We start from the raw sequence: 21,314 nt of genomic DNA, 5'->3' as shown, positions 1-21,314 counted from the left end.
GCCATACTACATCACTAACCCTATGTCATGTGTAAGGGGCGGTCGGGTAGCCCAGTGGTTAAAGCGTTCGCTCGTCACGCTGAAGACCCGGGTTCGATTCCCGACATGGGTACAATGTGTGAAGCCCATTTCTGGTGTCCCCCACCGTGATATTGCTGGAATATTGCTAAAAGCGGCGTAAAACCATACTCAGTCAGTCATGTGTAATTTCTTAGGCGTGATGTCATCAAACTGTGGGTACTTTAAGATTATGTGCACATGTTCCTATGACATATTACAGCAATGCATCTTTAATCCAGGTGACACTGGCAGCCGACCATGTTTCAACTTACACAATGTATGGGACCAGGGTGCAACCAGGTTTTGCCTGATGCAATCTGGTACAAGTTAAATCAAGTTCCTTAAATCGTGTCTTGAGACACAATGTGACACATGCATATTGACACTGGTCTTGTCTTGAGCTGTATTCCATCAACATGGGAATCAAAGGAAGCTCAATAAAATGTAATGCATCTGGGTTAAATCATACACCAGTGCCTTGAGACCACTTTTATGTATCAGTGAAATATATGATTTTACAAATAATGTTCATACTATTTTACATGTTACCTTTATATGTGTGTATCATGCAGTATCATTTTCCGAGTTCTGTGATGGGATTTGAACCACAGACCTGATCAGGTTGGGCAACTTGACCACATAACCAATATGGTGAACCTATTAGTGAGCTGTAAAGGACTTGATGTCTTCATGACACACACAGGTTTTATTGAAATTGTGGTTCTTGTGTATTCAAATAATTTATGTTTTTTTAAGTTAATAGTAAAAAAAATAAAAATTATTGAATGAGTTTAATGAATTTGGAATCTATCAGTGACGACCAGGTAGTTAAGTAAAGAATGTACGGCTAGTTTCTGTAGGCTGCAGAACCCATGATTCTCAGAAGCAGTCAATAATCACTAAGCCAGACCTCAGAATTCAGATCTACATCATCCAAGTCAACATGACGTGATTCGGAGTAATTGTGACTTCAGTAGACAGGGTTTGATGTCTTGTGAACATCTTTCTTTTTCCATGCCCAACATCAAGAGTATCATCTCTCCATTAGTCATAGATTTGCATGAAAGCTGATTTTTCTGCTGGTCTGTTTTCTTGTTCCTCGTCAGTGTCTGAAACATGAAAGAAGGATCTCATCACCTTGGTTACCATGAACATGTCTTCACCCCCCCACTCCGGCACCATGATGAATTTTGTTCAAGTGGGTAGTCAATGGATCAGGGTGCACCCAATTTTCATTCTCAGCTCCCTGGGGACTATACAACCCAAGCTGCTTTTGAGGTGCTAGATAGTTAACAGCCACACATCCTACCCTGCATGGGCAGGAATAGCGGGTGGGTCTTAGTGTGTATACAGTATACTGACTCCGAGCCAACCAGTCCTTGTTTTAGCCCCTTAATGCCAAGTGCCAGACAGGGTAACAACAAGTACAACATATATTAACCAATCACAGCCTTTGTCTCACATTAGTTTGGTTACAAGGCTTGTTCTGTTTTGTAATGCACTGTCATCGATCAATAATGTCTGTAGGTTGGCAATCAGACCACATTTCTTCCAAGAAACTAGAATATAACAACAGTTTGTTTCCATACATGCATAGAATCTACATGTATAAATCCACTCATAAAATATTACACTGTACTTTTATTCATTTCCACTAATAATTATTTATTTATTTTTTTTGCGTTTTGATTCATCGCCCACGATCAGTGTTACATAGATCTACATGTCCCATGCTACTGTGAAATAATTTTGTTCCATTCACTACTATCACTACGTAATGTGTTGAACAATGAATATCTGTATAACGCTCTTTCCGAGGATGCAGGTTTGGGATCTTGGACCCCGATGACCGCGGTATATCGAGGAATCACTGTACCATCGTTTAACGTCTCTTGGTATAGCGCAGCTGGGGATCGAAACCCGGACCTTCTGCTCTCCAGGCAAACACTCTACCACAAGGCCACGTACGTGGTCTTCTGGGAGAACCAAGGCATGCTATTTGAACAAAGTCACTTGCCTAAGGAGACACCACATGTGCTACATATGCTTCAACCACTGACCTTCAACTTACCAGGCACTCTATCCACTACACCACAGAGGTGGTCCTCTTATCAGGAAAGTGTAATTTGAAAGGATGATTTTTAGCATAATAGCATTCAAACAGAACTCAAACCTTACCCATAGTGATGAATGAGTCCCATGTATAATAAAATAGAATGGAGACATAATTCACTGGCTAATCAATGCCGACCTTCCCCACTGGTAAACACACAAGGAATATTGGACCAAGTATGATAAACACATTCTTGGTGGCAAGAGACAACAAGCCTAAGCTCTTCCTGTCCAGTTCCTTACCTGCATGTATGAGGCAGATCTCTGTGAGCAGCTGCATGGCAACCAGATCGTCTCCAGTGGACAGACACAGCCCTACCTTCTCCACCTGCTTCCTTGCTGTCTGCAGTGTTGGACCTGAATACAAGTATGTTACACAGTGTTACAGGGCAGTGTCGGACCTGGACACAAGTATGTTACACAGTGTTACAGGGCAGTGTTGGACCTGGACACAAGTACGTTACACAGTGTTACAGGGCAGTGTTGGACCTGACACAAGTATGTTACACAGTGTTACAGGGCAGTGTTGGACCTGACACAAGTATGTTACACAGTGTTATAGGGCAGTGTTGGACCTGGACACAAGTATGTTACACAGTGTTACAGGGCAGTGTCGGACCTGACACAAGTATGTTACACAGTGTTACAGGGCAGTGTCGGACCAGAACACAAGTATGTTACACAGTGTTACAGGGCAGTGTCGGACCTGGACACAGGTATGTTACACAGTGTTACAGGGCAGTGTCGGACCTGGACACAAGTATGTTACACAGTGTTACAGGGCAGTGTTGGACCTGACACAAGTATGTTACACAGTGTTACAGGGCAGTGTTGGACCTGGACACAAGTATGTTACACAGTGTTACAGGGCAGCGTCGGACCTGACACAAGTATGTTACACAGTGTTACAGGGCAGTGTCGGACCTAGACACAAGTATGTTGCACAGTGTTACAGGGCAGTGTTGGACCTAGACACAAGTATGTTGCACAGTGTTACAGGGCAGTGTCGGACCTGGACACAAGTATGTTACACAGTGTTACAGGGCAGTGTTGGACCTGAACACAAGTATGTTACACAGTGTTACAGGGCAGTGTCGGACCTGAACACAAGTATGTTACACAGTGTTACAGGGCAGTGTTGGACCTGACACAAGTATGTTACACAGTGTTACAGGGCAGTGTCGGACCTAGACACAAGTATGTTGCACAGTGTTACAGGGCAGTGTCGGACCTGGACACAAGTATGTTACACAGTGTTACAGGGCAGTGTCGGACCTAGACACAAGTATGTTGCACAGTGTTACAGGGATGTGTCGGACCTGGACACAAGTATGTTACACAGTGTTACAGGGCAGTGTTGGACCTGAACACAAGAATGTTACACAGTGTTACAGGGCAGTGTTGGACCTGGATACAAGTATGTTACACAGTGTTACAGCAAGAGCTGAATATGGTCAGAAAGCCCACTTCGAAGTATATAGATGCAAGCTTTTTCCAAGACAACGATAGCACAAATTAACCTCACCTCAACCAAAGATCCATTTTCTATCAATTTTGAATTTGTTTTAATTCTTTTAAAATGTCATATTAAACATGTGTGTAAGATACCTCTGGCTCATGGTACAAAACCTAACACAGGAAGCATAAAACCCCATGTACCCTGAGTGATCCTACTACAACTGATAGTACTACCCATGCACCTCCCTTCAGAAGGGCAGAATCACCAAGCTTTGCTATCAGTCATACAGCCACATCATGAATCCATGATGTACTGAAACACATGCCTGCATATTGGGGGTCTTGCTTGTGCACAAAAGCCTTCAGATGTTCAAAACTTGCCTTCTCTTTGCCACGTATTAAATAATAGAATCAAAGCAAAGGATTATTTCCCCCTACCCTTCAGGAACTGGGCGTTGGATGATCGAAGTTTCTCCATGAAGGCTTGTAGGATGAAGCCCTTGGTCTGCAGACATGGCAGCAGCGCCGGTAGGTCCTCGGGGCACAGCAGGTGCAACATGTGGAAGATGGCCTCTATGATCTGTGAGTGAGTGAGGAGGGTTTTACACCACTCTTAGTGATGGGTGTTTCTTTGAACGTCAAAAAAACGAATTAGTTCCTTTCTAATTTTATTCAACATTAGAGGTACTGAATTACTGAAATTTGTTGACAAGATTTTTCTAAAAAAATTCATTTTTATTCCACATTTGTATATTTGGGTCACTGGATCTGCAGGAAGCACCTTATTAAGCCGTAAAATATTTCTAGTAAACCCTGCCCACTTAAAGTAGATGACAGCCGACCCATTGACGTGCTTCTGACCTCAAGCCCACATCCTACCTTGGCTCCCCACTCTCTGTTCAAGCGAATCAATGTCCAGTTACCTGATCGGTCAGATTGTCCCTGTAGCGGAACTCAGCAAAGTCGGAGATGTCCTCTGATGATCTGAGCGCCTCAATGAGGCTCTCCCACACCGAGGCATACAGTTCAGACGAGCCGTACGCGTTTCTCTCCCTAGGGACCGATAGAGCCAGGGCACCATTGATGCGGACCTTGAAGTTCTTGCAGTCTTTCACCACCGAGGAGAGGGCATTCATGACTTCGATCTAGGAAATAACACTGGCTGGTTTAACATTGCTTTGAACAGTATTGCAGCTTGATGTTGGAGGAGAGCGCCAAGTGATACAGACCAATTTACTACGAGTATGTGTATGGTTCTGACAAACCTAGAACTATAATCAGGTCGGACAAAGATTCAAATCCATGATTATAGCTTTCTGTCATGTCTGGTCCATGCAAAGACAATGGTTGAGAAGGTTGGGGGTTTGATTTGTTTGTTTGATGTTGTTTAACGCTGCACTCAGCAATATTCCAGCTGTATGATGACAGTCTATAAACAATCGAGTCTGGACCAGACAATCTAGTGATTGATGTCATGAGCATCAATTTACTCTCATCTGGGATGAGATGACATGCATCAACCAAGTCAGCAAGCCTGACCATGCGATCCCAATAATTGCCTCTTACCACAAGCATAGTCGCTTTTTAAGGCAAGCATGGGTTGCTGAAGACCTATTCTACCCCGGATTTTCATGGGATGTTGAGGCCAAGAGAAATATTAATTGTTGTAACACTAATGTTAAAAGTTAAATTTTAGGGTGTCCAAAGACAATAGTTCAAAACCATGATTGAAAAATGTCTCCGATTTCAACCCAAAATAATTCTGAATATAGCCTCTAGGGTATAAATTCCATTATTTAACTGTATAGGAAGAGTACTCAAGATTCTGCTTAAACACAAGAACACACTTACTGTCCACTCAGCCTTGCCATGGGGGAGGAGATTGTTCTTGAACATGTTGCTGATAGCGTAGCAGGCGTTCCACCTCACCTAGGGAAGGAACGTCAGATTGAAGAAACATGAACACCCTCAAGGAGTGGACACAATATTGACAGGGCTGAGTGAGCCGGGTTTAATGCCGCTTTGAACAGTATTCCAGTTATCAAGGATGAGAATGAATATTTTCCTTTTCAGCCGAAACTTCTTTGCAATGGAGCAAGGGTCATAATTTGGAGGTGTTTGGGGGGAAGCCATTAGATTTTAACAAATTTGTGGTCAGTAAAATGCGGATCCGCGGAAGATTCTTACTGTGTTAGCTTAATGTGGGAAGAAAGCCTGAAGAGATGCAGGATTCAGATGGAACCCACAAGGATTGCTGTGGTGCCGGCAATCCTAGAAAAATAATCAGGCCGAACCAGGATTCGAACCCATGATCGGAGGTTTCTGCAGCACCATCGGATGGGCCAATGGAGGCGTTGTACAGGTCACATGGCACCACAGGAACATGTGATGGCGTTCTCAGATATCTGCCAGCCAAAGTTTCAATGAGGGCCTGGCTATTGTTGGGAGAACTGGAATAACTCCTTGTATAAGTACTGTGATTCGGCGGGTCTTTATTCTTCATAATCAATTTAATGCTCCCAGCTCGCACAATGCCAAGGTCAGACGATTCGATTCAGATGAAAGGAGAGCGAGTCTCAGTTCACGGTTTTGTGTTGTCCGCCTTTGTGGCCCACATGACATAACCCAGTTATCTCCCCTGCAAGTATCTATTTCCTTTGAGGTGAGGTGAAATTGGGTTTAAGTATTGATTATTAAGATTATTGAACTTATATAGAGACATGCATACACTTGTGTGTGTGTGTGGCTGCATGTACTAGTCAGACTAATGAAGACTTCATAGTGCTAGCACACTGAGATACCATGTCGCAGTGTAACATGAATACCCCCTCAGACACAGTATACTGACTCCGAGTCAACCTGTCCTTGTTTCAGCCCCTTAATGACAAGCACCAGACAGGGTAACAACAAGTTCCATCTTTTAACATCGTTTGATATGACATGGCCAGGGATCGAACCCTGGGCCTTCCCCTCTACCACTAGACCATGGAGGTGGTGTCCTGCCCTGAGGAGGGTGCCGTCCTGTCTACATCTGCTGGGTAACTACCTTCATTGTCCCGGACAGGATGTTCTTCACCAGGGCCTTCACACTCTCTCCAACTGCACTCACAAAGTTACTTTTACCTGGCCACAAAGAAAATGTCATGTTTGAAAAGCTGCACTGACTCTGACTTCAAATTACACAACGTGATGGATTTGATTACATGATATTAATGTGACAGAACTTATAATATTACAATATTACATTCATTCACCTGATGAAGGAGTGAGTGAGTTGGGTTTAACGCCGCTTTTAACAGTATTCCAGTTATATCAAAGCGTGTCAGCTAAAGGTGGGAGGAAAGCCCGAAGTGAAGCAGGTATCAGACGTTTACCACTTCGGTGAAACCCACGAGCACGGGTATGGTGCTGACAAACCTAGAAACATAACCGGGGTGAACCGGGATTCGAACCCAAAATCATAGGTTTCTGGCGTGCCCAAGGGACGCAACTCTGCACAACGAATCACGTCCGAAATCATATACTCCGAAACGTTGTGTTCCTCATGATAAAGAACTTCCATCAATTCTCTTCCTTAATTTAACAGAAGATAATATGGATGATCAATTCTTTATCACAGCTGTATCAATAATGCAACTTATCATATGATCCTATCACACTTTGTCAAAGTTGTAAATACCTCTCGATGATAAAATGAATAAACATGCATGTTTGATCACATTGCTGTACAAAACACTCAAAGGAAAGACAAGTTGCCTAAACCTTGAATTTCTCACATACAAATCTCAGGATATCAATCTGCGGCAATATCCAAGATCCAATCTTCAAGGATCAATATCAAAAGTACCTGGCTTATATTGAAAGTATAACATGACTGTAGGTTGGCGAGGTAGGGAATCTTGTAACAAGTCAAGGAACAGGAGGAAGTGGGGGATTTGGAACCAAGGGACACAACTCTGCCCATTTTCTTTCAAAGCTGACATCGAAAGTTGACTGCAGTATTACCTAGACTTCTCTCTGTGAGATATCGTAGCAGGTTGCCGACTGCACGGACAGCGTTTGACTTGACTTTGTCGGTGTCCTGAGATGACTTGGTCGCCACTGTGAGGAGCTTGAGCAGCAGCATGTCGGAGAACTCATCTACAAACTCCAGGTCACCACTTTCCCTGTCAGTCGGAAACAGTGTGACAACAGAATGAGTGCAGGTTTGTGAGTGAGCAATATCACCTTCACACGAGGATGGAAACACAATAAGGCTTCATACATTGTACACAGAGGAGGAACAAAACCTGGGTCCTACTGGTGATAGAGTGGACCCAGTTGTCAGGTCATTGTATGTAACAGTGTTGACTGGTGGTCAGGTCATTGTATGTGACGGTGTGGACCCAGTGGTCAGGTCATTGTATGTAATAGTGTCGATCTGGTGGTCAGGTCATTGTATGTAACAGTGTTGGCCTGGTGGTCAGGTCATTGTATCTAACAGTGTTGACCTGGTGGTCAGGTCATTGTATGTAACAGTGTTGACCTGATTGTCAGGTCATTGTATCTAAGAGTGTTGACCTGGTGGTCAGGTCATTGTATGTAACAGTGTTTATCTGGTGGTCAGGTCATTGTATGTAACAGTGTTGACCTGGTGGTCAGGTCATTGTATCTAACAGTGTTTATCTGATGGTCAGGTCATTGTATGTAACAGTGTTGACCTGGTGGTCAGGTCATTGTATGTAACAGTGTTGACCTGGTGGTCAGGTCATTGTATCTAACAGTGTTGATCTGGTGGTCAGGTCATTGTATGTAACAGTGTTGACCTGATTGTCAGGTCATTGTATGTAACAGTGTTGACCTGGTGATCAGGTCATTGTATCTAACAGTGTTGATCTGGTGATCAGGTCATTGTATGTAACAGTGTTGACCTGATTGTCAGGTCATTGTATCTAACAGTGTTGACCTGGTGGTCAGGTCATTGTATGTAACAGTGTTGACCTGGTGGTCAGGTCATTGTATCTAACAGTGTTTATCTGATGGTCAGGTCATTGTATGTAACAGTGTTGACCTGGTGGTCAGGTCATTGTATGTAACAGTGTTGACCTGGTGGTCAGGTCATTGTATGTAACAGTGTTGACCTGGTGGTCAGGTCATCGTATGTAACAGTGTTGACCTGATTGTCAGGTCATTGTATCTAAGAGTGTTGACCTGGTGGTCAGGTCATTGTATGTAACAGTGTTTATCTGGTGGTCAGGTCATTGTATGTAACAATGTTGAGCTGGTGGTCAGGTCATTGTATGTAACAGTGTTGACCTGGTGGTCAGGTCATTGTATGTAACAGTGTTGACCTGGTGGTCAGGTCATTGTATGTAACAGTGTTGACCTGGTGGTCAGGTCATTGTATGTAACAGTGTTGACCTGGTGGTCAGGTCATTGTATCTAACAGTGTTGATCTGGTGGTCAGGTCATTGTATGTAACAGTGTTGACCTGATTGTCAGGTCATTGTATGTAACAGTGTTGACCTGGTGGTCAGGTCATTGTATGTGACAGTGTTGATCTGGTGGTCAGGTCATTGTATGTAACAGTGTTTATCTGATGGTCAGGTCATTGTATGTAACAGTGTTTATCTGGTGGTCAGGTCATTGTATGTAACAGTGTTTATCTGGTGGTCAGGTCATTGTATGTAACAGTGTTCACCTGGTGGTCAGGTCATTGAATAGAACAGTGTGGAATGGTGGTCAGGTCATTGTATGTAACAGTGTAATCTGGTGGCGAGGTTAATGTAGTCAACACAGTAGATTGTTGCTCAAATTATCAGTCACTGGATTGTATGGTCCAGACTGTTATGTACAGGTCATGGTCATGCAGCTGGAATATTGCCGAGGGTGGTGTTAAACCACAAACAAAAAACTGTATCAGTTGTTGGTTTGATGTGAGATCATATTCAAAGGAACTTTATGGAACAATAATTAAAGACCAATGCATCACCACATATCTGAGATGTAAAACAAGGTTTGGAATTAACCATGAGACTCAAAGGGTACTTGTCATGTGAAAATTTTAAACTTTAGGGGTGGGTGGGTCCTTAATCCAAATACTATAGCAACAAACATGGAGGACCCCAGGACCACCTTATATTCCAACATATAAGAAAACAGTTCATAACATTAAGGATTTCCGTTAATCTTAAACACAGACAAAGATTTTTGCCATTTCTTATGAGAAAAGTAATTTATACATTTTACTGGCATGAAAAACTTATATGATTTAAGGTATCGTCTTCCTATGCTGGGCCCTATCTCAAATTATTTTTTTTATAATTTTCAATATGCCAACAAGACATTTGACTGGCATGAACAACCCGTGAAGATCTGGGTTCAATTGATCTTCAGCAATCCAGGCCTGTCGTAAGAAGCAACTGATGGGATTGGGTGGTCAAGGCTGGCTGACTCGGTTTATGCATGTCCTGGCATCCTAATTGGTTAGTTGATGGTCATGATTTCAATCACCGGATTGTCTGGTCCAGACCTTATTATTACAGATGCTGTCATATCGCTGAAATACTGCTGAATGTGGTGGTAAACAAACAAAAACAGAAAAGAGACAAACAAAACTGGCATGTACAGCTTTGAGCCCCATAGCACTGCAGCTTCCTCAGCACTGTAGTTTCTTGGAAGGTTTGAAAAAGTAACTTTAATTCAGGTAAAAATCAATTCATAAAAATAAGTTATATCATAAGTCACATTGTTAGATTACACATAATAGCAGTCTTTTGGCCTGTGGTCTCTGAGAAATAAAGTCTGAAAGATTTTTTCAGATGTTTTACCATTTTTTTATGAAGTGATTATTTTGTGCATTCTCCAAGCAGGAACAGCTCTGAGTCAACATGTGTTATTATATAGCACATCAAGGTTACTGCTTGCTGTGCCCAGTGGATTTTCAGGAGACGTTATTAAAGATTACACATAATTTTACTGAGGAAAGCTACTGTCTAAACACACGGGTAATGGCAAACATTTGCATGCTTGCCATTGAACCCAAACGGTAGTTTGGAAAGAGAGTCTTTTTTAATAAACTTTAGGCTGACAATATTACTATATTATTAGAGAGATCAAGCGAGTTTCATCGTCGTTGTGGGTTTTTTTTTATGAGAACTTATCAAAACAACCCAAATGTACACTGGATACACTTACGGTGCATCTGTGTATTCAAGAATTCTGTTCATTCACAATTGACACCAATGAGCATGTCTTGCCTCGACCGCACGCAGTGCCTGTTGGTGCAGTCGAATGCAAGTCTTTCTAGATCCATGTCTACAACTTTATCTATACATGCACAGTATTTGTAAAAAGTATTAACAGTGAAGATACTACCTTATGTATCAACGAGCTGATAAGGCATCCCATGACATATCACAGTTTGCTTATAAACAGCTAACATCGTCGTTGTCATTTCTAATATCACTTCCTGGTGGCCATTTTGTTTGAGAAAGTTCAAGGTCGTGTTGGATGGTGCTAGACTAACGTTTAGTCTCTGAAAATATATAATTTGGAAGGAAACAACGCCATTTAAATTGAAAAGGAGTCCCAGTGAGATGGGGGATTCCTGAACCTGTCGCAAATCTAGATTTGCTATATTTAACTCTTATGCATTGCAGAAATTTTAAGGGACTGTGAGACATTCTAGGATTGCACTTTTGCCCACACATACAAATAATGTTAATTTTGTCAATATCTTCCTTTTCCTCTTTTTCATTTACAGTTTTATGCGATAGATCGAGGCAGGGATGCAGTTTAATATTATTCCACCACCATGCATTTTCACATTTTCTTTTTAAAACAGTGTCAATAGATATCTGTGCGTGTATACAAGAAGAATACAAGTGACTCACAGTATGAAAAATACAATAATTTCGAGTTTATTCTAATTAGTCTCTGTACCTGTCAGGTTGACACAGAATATTAGATTTGGAGTCTGTTTTTTTATAATTATGCACGTTGCGACACACGCAGTCTAGTTGGAATCTCCGATACAGTAAATTTCGATCTTTCACGGAGGGCCTGAAACTGGTGACGTCGGGGCTCAAACACATGACGTCATTACCTTTGTCCTTGCATCTTATAAGCTTTTCCGCTATAAGTGGCATCAAGTCAGATCTGATCAGCTTGGCGTGAAAACCAGTTAGTTTTAAGAAATGTTTACAATCAAAAGGTGTGTGTTTCATAACTCGCTTTGTCGGATTTGCACTAATACCATAATTTCCTAAATGGTTTTATGTTACCAAAACTGTTATGGAATAGGGTTCTGCATTATATGTAGGGAAATTAAAGACAACATCACGTGACGTAATGGCGGGCGTGGTCAGAAATTGAACAGACAACAGAATGTGAACTTAAACGTATTTACGCTAAGCAGGAAAAAACGCACGCACACACACGTATATATGTACGCATGTATTCAGTGGATTTCGTTTAAAACAGTGAGAGAGTTATGTTACGTGATTCAACTAGAACAACCTTACAAAAGGACATAGATTTTTATTTGATTCTGAAGCATTGTTTCAATATGCCAGTATTCATTATCATCATAGACTGGTGACTGTTCCGTCCCCTCGGGGTAGACCTATTCCTGGTATTGTTGCACTGGACGTGGTGTGTTTATACATTACCGTCAGTTTAAAAAAAGTGAAAATTATAAACGCACCCATTACCCACCATGCCAGAATACAATGATCGTAGGTTTGCATTCTAGATTCTCTCTGATTATAATCCCTGGACCACTATTGACTATCAAACGTGTATCAGATCAATGTTCCTGTGCAAACGTGTTTCCATCAACCCACCAGACTCGATTACTTACAGACCCGTCACAGTAGCTGGAGTGCAGCTAAACAACAATCAAACAACTATTTGTTGTTTGACGTTCTAAACTGTGTACCGAGAGTCTTGTGTCCCCTCGGAACGTTACATACACTGTATGTGAAGGATAAAACACGAAACAATCCTCATCCGAGGGTGTTTTATCTTATTTGTGATCAGACAAAATTTTCAACACTTTCCGTGAATCTTAGGAAACGGACGTAAAATATCTCTGGATGGCGAATAATTATGTACTTGAAAAATGAGATTCTTAAAGCATTGTGATTTATTTAGTGTTTCACTCCGGAGCCAAAAGATACGAAAGTTCGATGAATTTAAGTGTAAAAACAACAGTAGTTTGTGTGTGAAATAGGAGAAGAGGGTAAACATTTGTACATTTGTCTGTAACAAATTCATGAAAATGAGTTGGTAGCATTAATGCCAGAAACGTTGGATTAGGCTTTGGGATATGCGTGTTTGTTTGTTTTTTAACGCCGCATTCAGCAATAGTCGATCTTTATAACGGTGGTCTGTAAATAATCGCGTCTGGATCAGACAATCCAGTGTTTCTTTGGGATAGATTTAAATTAATGTATAAAGTTTAAATTTTAGTTACACAAGACAGAAAATGTAAGTTAAGCTTGAGAATAATTAACATGTATATATAAAAGAGATACCCCTTAATGCAGTGTCACTCTTACACAGTTGAGATAACTTCACCTAATAGAATGATAGTGAGTTAGTGACAAAGGGCGGTTTTACGCAGCTTTTAGCAGCAATATCATGAATTTTAAGGGAAACACCAGACATGGGCTTCACACGTTGTACCCATGATGGTATTCGAAACAAGCCTTCAACCTGACCAGTAAACACTTTAACCACAAGGTTACCCCACTGGCCCTAATCCCATGATAGAACACATGGGTTGGTAATCAAAGGCCTCAAACAGGGTGTTTATGCTTATGTTGAAATAACGAGCTAGAAGAAGAATTCAATATTTTTATTTATCAAATATATACTTCTAAGATTTCGAGTATATGATTATATGTTTTGAATTGATGAGTTTACTACTACAAACCCTGCATGATGAAACGATAGGGGTATTATGTGTCTATTTTACTGCTATACTTCACTAAAAGAGAGAGACAAGTCTACCATTTCAAGGAAAGTCCTTCAAAGTACCTATGCAATAGTAGTATGGCTTGAAAGTGTCTTTCTCCCAAGGAAATAGGTGTATCATATAAATACTTACTGAAATATTAGTCCTATGGCTGTTTAGGATATATTCCAAGCATGAATATTTTGTGTCTATTATTGCGCGTCTTTCGTAATCTACCAAATGCCACAAATCTATGCTATTTTAAGGCAAGCAGTGGATATTACGTACGCAATAGTAGTATCGCTTGAAAGCGTCTTTCTCCCAAGGAAATAGGTTTATCATATAAAAACTTACCGAAATAATAGTCTTATGGCTTCTGAGTATATATTCCAAGCATGAATATTTTGTGTCTATTATTGCGCGTCTTTCGTAATCTACCAAATGAGACAATTCTATGCTATTTTAAGGCAAACGGTCAATAGTACCTACGCAATAGTAGTATCGCTTGAAAGTGTCTTTCTCCCAAGGAAATAGGTGTATCACATAAATACGTACCTAAATAATAGTGTTCTGGCTTTGGAGTATATATTCCAAGCATGAATATTTTGTGTCTATTATTGCGCGTCTTTCGTAATCTACCAAATGCGACAAATCTATGCTATTTTAAGGCAAGCGGTCGATATTACCAACGCAATAGTAGTATCGCTTGAAAGTGTCTTTCTCCCAAGGAAATAGGTGTATCATATAAATACTTACCTAAATAATAGTGTTCTGGCTTCGGAGTATATACTCCAAGCATGAATATTTTGTGTCTATTATTGCGCGTCTTTCGTAATCTACCAAATGCGACAAATCTATGCTATTTTAAGGCAAGCTGTCGATATTACTTACGCAATAGTAGTATCACTTGAAAGTGTCTTTCTCCCAAGGAAATAGGTGTATCATATAAATATTTACTGAAATAATAGTCTTATGGCTTCTGAGTATATACTCCAAGCATGAATATTTTGTGTCTATTATTGCGCGTCTTTCGTAATCTACCAAATGCGACAATTCTATGCTATTTTAAGGCAAGCGGTCGATATTACGTACGCAATAGTAGTATCGCTTGAAAGTGTCTTTCTCCCAAGGAAATAGGTGTATCATATAAATACTTACCTAAATAATAGTCTCATGGCTTCTGAGTATATACTCCAAGCATGAATATTTTGTGTCTATTATTGCGCGTCTTTCGTAATCTACCAAATGCGACAAATCTATGCTATTTTAAGGCAAGCGGTCGATATTACTTACGCAATAGTAGTATCGCTTGAAAGTGTCTTTCTCCCAAGGAAATAGGTGTATCATATAAATATTTACCGAAATAATAGTCTCATGGCTTCTGAGTATATACTCCAAGCATGAATATTTTGTGTCTATTATTGCGCGTCTTTCGTAATCTACTAAATGCGACAATTCTATGCTATTTTAAGGCAAGCGGTCGATATTACCTATGCAATAGTAGTATCCCTTGAAAGTGTCTTTCTCCCAAGGAAATAGGTGTATCATATAAATATTTAATGAAATAATAGTCTTATGGCTTCTGAGTATATACTCCAAGCATGAATATTTTGTGTCTATTATTGCGCGTCTTTCGTAACCTATCAAATGCGACAATTCTATGCTATTTTAAGGCAAGCGGTCGATAGTAGCTACGCAATAGTAGTATCGCTTGAAAGTGTCTTTCTCCCAAGGAAATAGGTGTATCATATAAATACTTACCGAAATATTAGTCTTATGGCTTCGGAATATATATTCCAAGCATGAATATTTTGTGTCTATTATTGCGCGTCTTTCGTAATCTACCAAATGAGACCATTCTTTGCTATTTCAAGGCAAGCAGTCAATAGTACCTACGCAATAGTAGTATCCCTTGAAAGTGTCTTTCTCCCAAGGAAATAGGTGTATCAATAAATACTTACCGAAATAATAGTCTTATGGCTTTGGAGTATATATTCCAAGCATGAATATTTTGTGTCTATTATTGCGCGTCTTTCGTAATCTACCAAATGAGACCATTCTTTGCTATTTCAAGGCAAGCGGTCGATATTACCTACGCAATAATAGTATTGCTTGAAAGTGTCTTTCTCCCAAGGAAATAGGTGTATCATATAAATACTTACCGAAATAATAGTCCTATGGCTTCTGACTATATATTCCAAGCATGAATATTTTGTGTCTATTATTGCGCGTCTTTCGTAACCTATCAAATGAGACCATTCTATGACTATTTTAAGGCAAGCGGTCGATATTACCTACGCAATAGTAGTATCGCTTGAAAGTGTCTTTCTCCCAAGGAAATAGGTGTATCATATAAATATTTACCTAAATGATAGTGTTATGGCTTCTGAGTATATGTTCCAAGCATGAATATTTTGTGTCTATTATTGCGCGTCTTTCGTAATCTACCAAATGCGACAATTCTATGCTATTTTAAGGCAAGTGGTCGATAGTACATAGGCAATAATAGTATTGCTTGAAAGTGTCTTTCTCCCAAGGAAATAGGTGTATCAATAAATACTTACCGAACTGATAGTGTTATGGCTTTGGAGTGTATATACCAAGCATGAATATTTTGTGTCTATTATTGCGCGTCTTTCGTAACCTACCAAATGAGACCATTCTTTGCTATTTCAAGGCAAGCGGTCGATATTACCTACGCAATAATAGTATTGCTTGAAAGTGTCTTTCTCCCAAGGAAATAGGTGTATCATATAAATATTTACCGAAATAATAGTCCTATGGCTTCGGAGTATATACTCCAAGCATGAATATTTTGTGTCTATTATTGCGCGTCTTTCGTAATCTACTAAATGCGACAATTCTATGCTATTTTAAGGCAAGCGGTCGATATTACCTACGCAATAGTAGTATCGCTTGAAAGTGTCTTTCTCCCAAGGAAATAGGTGTATCATATAAATACTTACCTAAATAATAGTCTCATGGCTTCTGAGCATATACTACAAGCATGAATATTTTGTGTCTATTATTGCGCGTCTTTCGTAATCTACCAAATGCGACAATTCTATGCTATTGCAAGGCAAGTGGTCGATAGTACATACGCAATAGTAGTATCGCTTGAAAGTGTCTTTCTCCCAAGGAAATAGGTGTATCATATAAATACTTACCGAAATATTAGTCTTATGGCTTCGGAATATATATTCCAAGCATGAATATTTTGTGTCTATTATTGCGCGTCTTTCGTAATCTACCAAATGAGACCATTCTATGCTATTTCAAGGCAAGCAGTCAATAGTACCTACGCAATAGTAGTATCGCTTGAAAGTGTCTTTCTCCCAAGGAAATAGGTGTATCATATAAATACTTACCTAAATAATAGTGTTATGGCTTCTGAGGATATATTCCATGCATGAATATTTTGTGTCTATTATTGCACGTCTTTCTTAATTCACCAAACGAGGCAGTTGTGCGCTATTTCAAGGCACCTATATACCTAATAGTAGTATAGCCAAAGCATATTAGTATTATCGCCGGACAGGCTCTTTCTCCTAAGGTAATAAGTGTATCGTTTTCGTCTTTTACGGAAATGACAGCATGATAGTTTTTTTATGATTTGTTTCAAGTATACATATTGTGTGTCTTTAATTTCGCACCCTTGGTAAAACCAAACAGGTCCATAACGCTTCTCACAGGAAAAAAACAAACCCACTGCCTTGACACATTGAGCATGATTCACAGCCTCGACCTCCTACATTGGATATGCTTCGAAAAGACCATTGCCATTAGGGTAATGGAACTACTTCATTAGCAACATCATCTACAATTTTCTGGAAATAGTCCTCCTTAAAATAAATCACCGTGTTCCACATTATACAAGGACTGATATTCACGCTTCAACGTTTTGAGAACAACATTCTTATTTGTAAGAATAATATCCTCCTGGATTACCTCCCCTGGTATACCTGCGTTTTTCATCAGCTATACCAATTTAGTTTATTGGTTTTAAAAAATTCACTGCTACCTGTTTGTATACATTAATGCCATCCCTGTGACGGAGATTCCTCTAACATGTATGGAGTGACTTTGTCAAATGATTCTCGCTCATACCCATTCCTTTGCTTTAAGACCCTGAAGTTCCAGGTTAGAATTCAGCAACGCATGCTTGTTGTAAGAGGCGACGACTAACGGGATCGGGTGGTCTGGCTCGCTGACTTAGTTGATGAATGTTATCATATCCCAGTTGCATGGATCAATGCTCATGATGTCAATTAATCATCTTGTCTGTTCCAGACTCGATTATTTACAGACTGCCATCATATAATTGAAATATTGCTGAGTGTGGCGTAAAACAACCAAAAAAACCTATGCTTTAAAATCTTCTTCCTCAAGGCAGATTATTACCATTAAGTCATTCTCCTTCTGAAGAAATTTTATCAACCAATACACTCTGACTGGAGTGTGTCAGCCAACAAGGTTTATGAAATGACTTGTCCTAGGCGTTAAACAACAAACAAAACAATTGAAGTACCACATAATTCAGTGAGTTAAACACCACTTTGAACAGTGTTTCAGTTGTATCACTACGTATCAGAATAATGTGGGATGAAAGCCCAGTGTTTCAGTTGTATCACTACGTATCAGAATAATGTGGGATGAAAGCCCAAAGTGGTGCAGGCCTTCCACCCGGTATTCACTAAAGAGTGAGCATATCCTAGCACACCGTTGGCACCTCACTTCAACTCAAATTCTCATCTAGTAAGGTCGAAATAAAAACCCTAATTAAAAACAACATCAAAATTCAAAATTTTCACATTCTTATTCAAAATTGTATGGATAAAATCACTTTATGCAAGACCACATACAAAATGCCACAATTTGTCCACCTCGAACCAATTAGATAAATTATTACCAGCATCCATGGTAGCGCCCAAATTTAAATTCTTAGTTACATAAACTCAATATACACCCTAATGGTAAATGTGCTGCATACAATAGCCAAGGCGACCTCAATCTTATTTTGAACATCTGTCCCTTATATATAAGCCTATCAACAAACCTGCTATTAATCTATTTCTTTACACTATAAAAATAATTTTTCTTTCCTCTTTAATCCACATAACACCCCGGTGGTACTCACTGGCTGAGTGATTTAGGGGTTTAACATCCACTTCATGGGCGGGGTAGGTGGAGAAAGATAATAAAAATGGTTTAAATGTAAGTAAATCACCATACCAAAAAAACTGTAACTGAGGGGACAAACCCTAACACCCCGACCCTACTCCGCACCCCCAAACCAAACCCCAAAGACTAAAACACAAAACTCAACACCGAGCACCCTCACACCCACCACAATACACACAAACAATAGTAACGGCTGACATCCATCCCCGCCCCTGAGCCAACCACCCACAATACCTGAAAATAGTTGGCCCCATACTCATGAAAAATGACCACTGCACAAAAATTACACACACTGTCTACCACTGTCAATCCAAAGTCTACCAGAAGTCATTCACCTCCCTACAATCAGCCACCCTCAAACCCTTATTTTTTTTATTCAATTCGGAATATGATTTACAGAGTAATACATTGAGTAGCACATGATGTGGTATACTTATTAAGTGGAGGTTACATGCCCATACAGCAGACAGCAAAATTTAATATAAGTAGGCTACAGGTGTACAACAATGTTTACAAGTGGTGAAACGGGCAGGCTACATTTGCAATGTTTATTAACTAAGTGTGAAGCTAAATACTTACAGCACATTAGTGGAAATTGTTCATGTTAAAAAAAAATATTAACTAACATTAGCCAGACAATTCATTTGCCAAATATTTCCATTTTCTGTCAAACTGTCTTATTGTATTGTTTTTGTGTGCAATTGATTTCTCTATTCGAAATATATCAATTAAAGTCTTCAGAAACGTTTCAAGTGACAATTTGTTTTTCTTAATACTTGATACATGTATATCTTTTTTGCATGCCGTATGATCCTTCTATGATATATGTCGAGAATGGTATCCCATTTTTCACAGACTGTTGGGGGTTTTGCTGTAGTTATAGTCTTTTCATAAAAATATATGGAGCCTTTAGGCGCTACAAGTAAGTCAATAAAGGTTATATTGAAATGTTGATTATATAAGATAATGTGATTATTTCTAGTAGTATCTTTCCAGGATTTTGGTATGTTTAATAGAACTTGGTAAAAGTCAGTATTTGTGCCTTTAATTTGGTATTTTCTTTTAAGTTCATTAAAGGGCATTATATCATCTTCATTACTGAGATCTTTAATGGTGTAAATTCACTTTAAAAAACAATTTCTTATAATGAAATCATTTTTTATTTGAATTGATGGTTACACCAAAGATGTTCTTAAACCCTTAAACTTAAAAAACTAACTCTCCTCTTAAATATAATAAATCTTTCTTCCCATTCTCCTCCATTAGTCCAAATAAGACCCACCATACATTTGATAAAGTCAGTTATCACCCTATCAGCCATGGAGATTTTGAATGGGACTGCAATGCTCACCAAGCAAATGGGCATGAGCTTAAGGCCCTCATAGCCCAAAATAAAATTCAACCCCTCATAATAGCTCTCCAAGAAACCCTCTTATCACACAAAAAGGCATTCAAAATACCATGCTTCCAATTCATTCGGCAAGATAGACCCCGCCCCACTAATAACCTGGGGGGGACTCGCATTTTCCTAAAAGACTCTTTAGACAACAACATCATTGACATCCCCACCCCCAATCTAGAAGTTCTGGCTATTAATACCACTAAAAACAAAATAAGTTAAGATTGATAAATAATTACCGCACTAAAACCAAACCATTCAACATTGAGGACCTAGATATACTATCAAAATACATTCAACCAAATACTATTATCCTCTGAGACCTAAATGATCCCCATCCATTGTGGGGCACAAAAAATTATACTGATAAATATTGAAGACTCCTGGTAGACTGGATTGACAGGACCAACCTCATTTCACTCAACTATAACCAGCCCACCCTCCACACCCATTGAATGCCCTCTACACCATCTTCAAAATCCAACAGCAGTGGTCCTATCTTTAACAACAGACAATTTTTCCAAAAAAAATCAGCTGGGAAGTTCATAATGATACCTGGGGTAGCGACCATTGTCCCATTAAAATTTCACTAAATATAACTCTAATTTCAAAAAGGCCATTTGGCAACTATTCAATAAACTATGCAATCAAACAGACATTAATCAAATACATAACACCAATATTGACACATTCTACTCCAATCTCACCAACACCCTATATGACATAGCAATCGAATGCACACCTACAAGCAACACAAACCCCACCCATAACCCAGTTCCCTGGTGGAGCTCTGAAATTCAAAATTTAAGAAAACCAAGAAAAAGAGCTCTCAATAAAACAAGGAGAGACAAATCAAACTTTCCACTTTTTATTAATCTCAGAAATCAAACCAAACAAACTATAAAGGCATCGAGGAAAAACCATTGGCAATCTTTCTGTAACACCCTAACAACTGGCAAAAGTAACTCTAGAAACCTGTGGAATAAATTTAAAACCATCAAGGGTACTTAAAAAACAAACAATTTAAACAATTAACCCAGATCTTAAGGACCAACCCACAAATAAAGACAAAGCTAACACCATTGCTGCCCATTTTGCTAACACCAGCAGCTCCGCCAACGCCCCCCTCTCCCAACTCCGAGCAAACATCAATACGTATACTAC

General features: G+C 39.6%; 1 long non-coding RNA gene across 1 annotated transcript; it reads right to left on the bottom strand.

The window, feature by feature from the left end:
• Positions 1-4,687: 4,687 nt before the first annotated feature.
• LOC139455835 (uncharacterized) lies at positions 4,688-6,749 on the bottom strand. Its single transcript, XR_011652504.1, has 3 exons — positions 6,677-6,749; positions 5,482-5,559; positions 4,688-4,775 (listed from the first exon to the last, which is right to left on the bottom strand). It is a non-coding gene; the product is annotated as an uncharacterized lncRNA (long non-coding RNA).
• Positions 6,750-21,314: the final 14,565 nt, after the last annotated feature.

This window comes from Haliotis cracherodii, unplaced genomic scaffold (genome assembly GCF_022045235.1).
Source record: "Haliotis cracherodii isolate W230 unplaced genomic scaffold, xgHalCrac1.p SCAF_11, whole genome shotgun sequence".
Taxonomy (NCBI): Eukaryota; Metazoa; Mollusca; class Gastropoda; order Lepetellida; family Haliotidae; genus Haliotis; species Haliotis cracherodii.
This window is presented reverse-complemented; position numbering and strand designations above follow the sequence as displayed.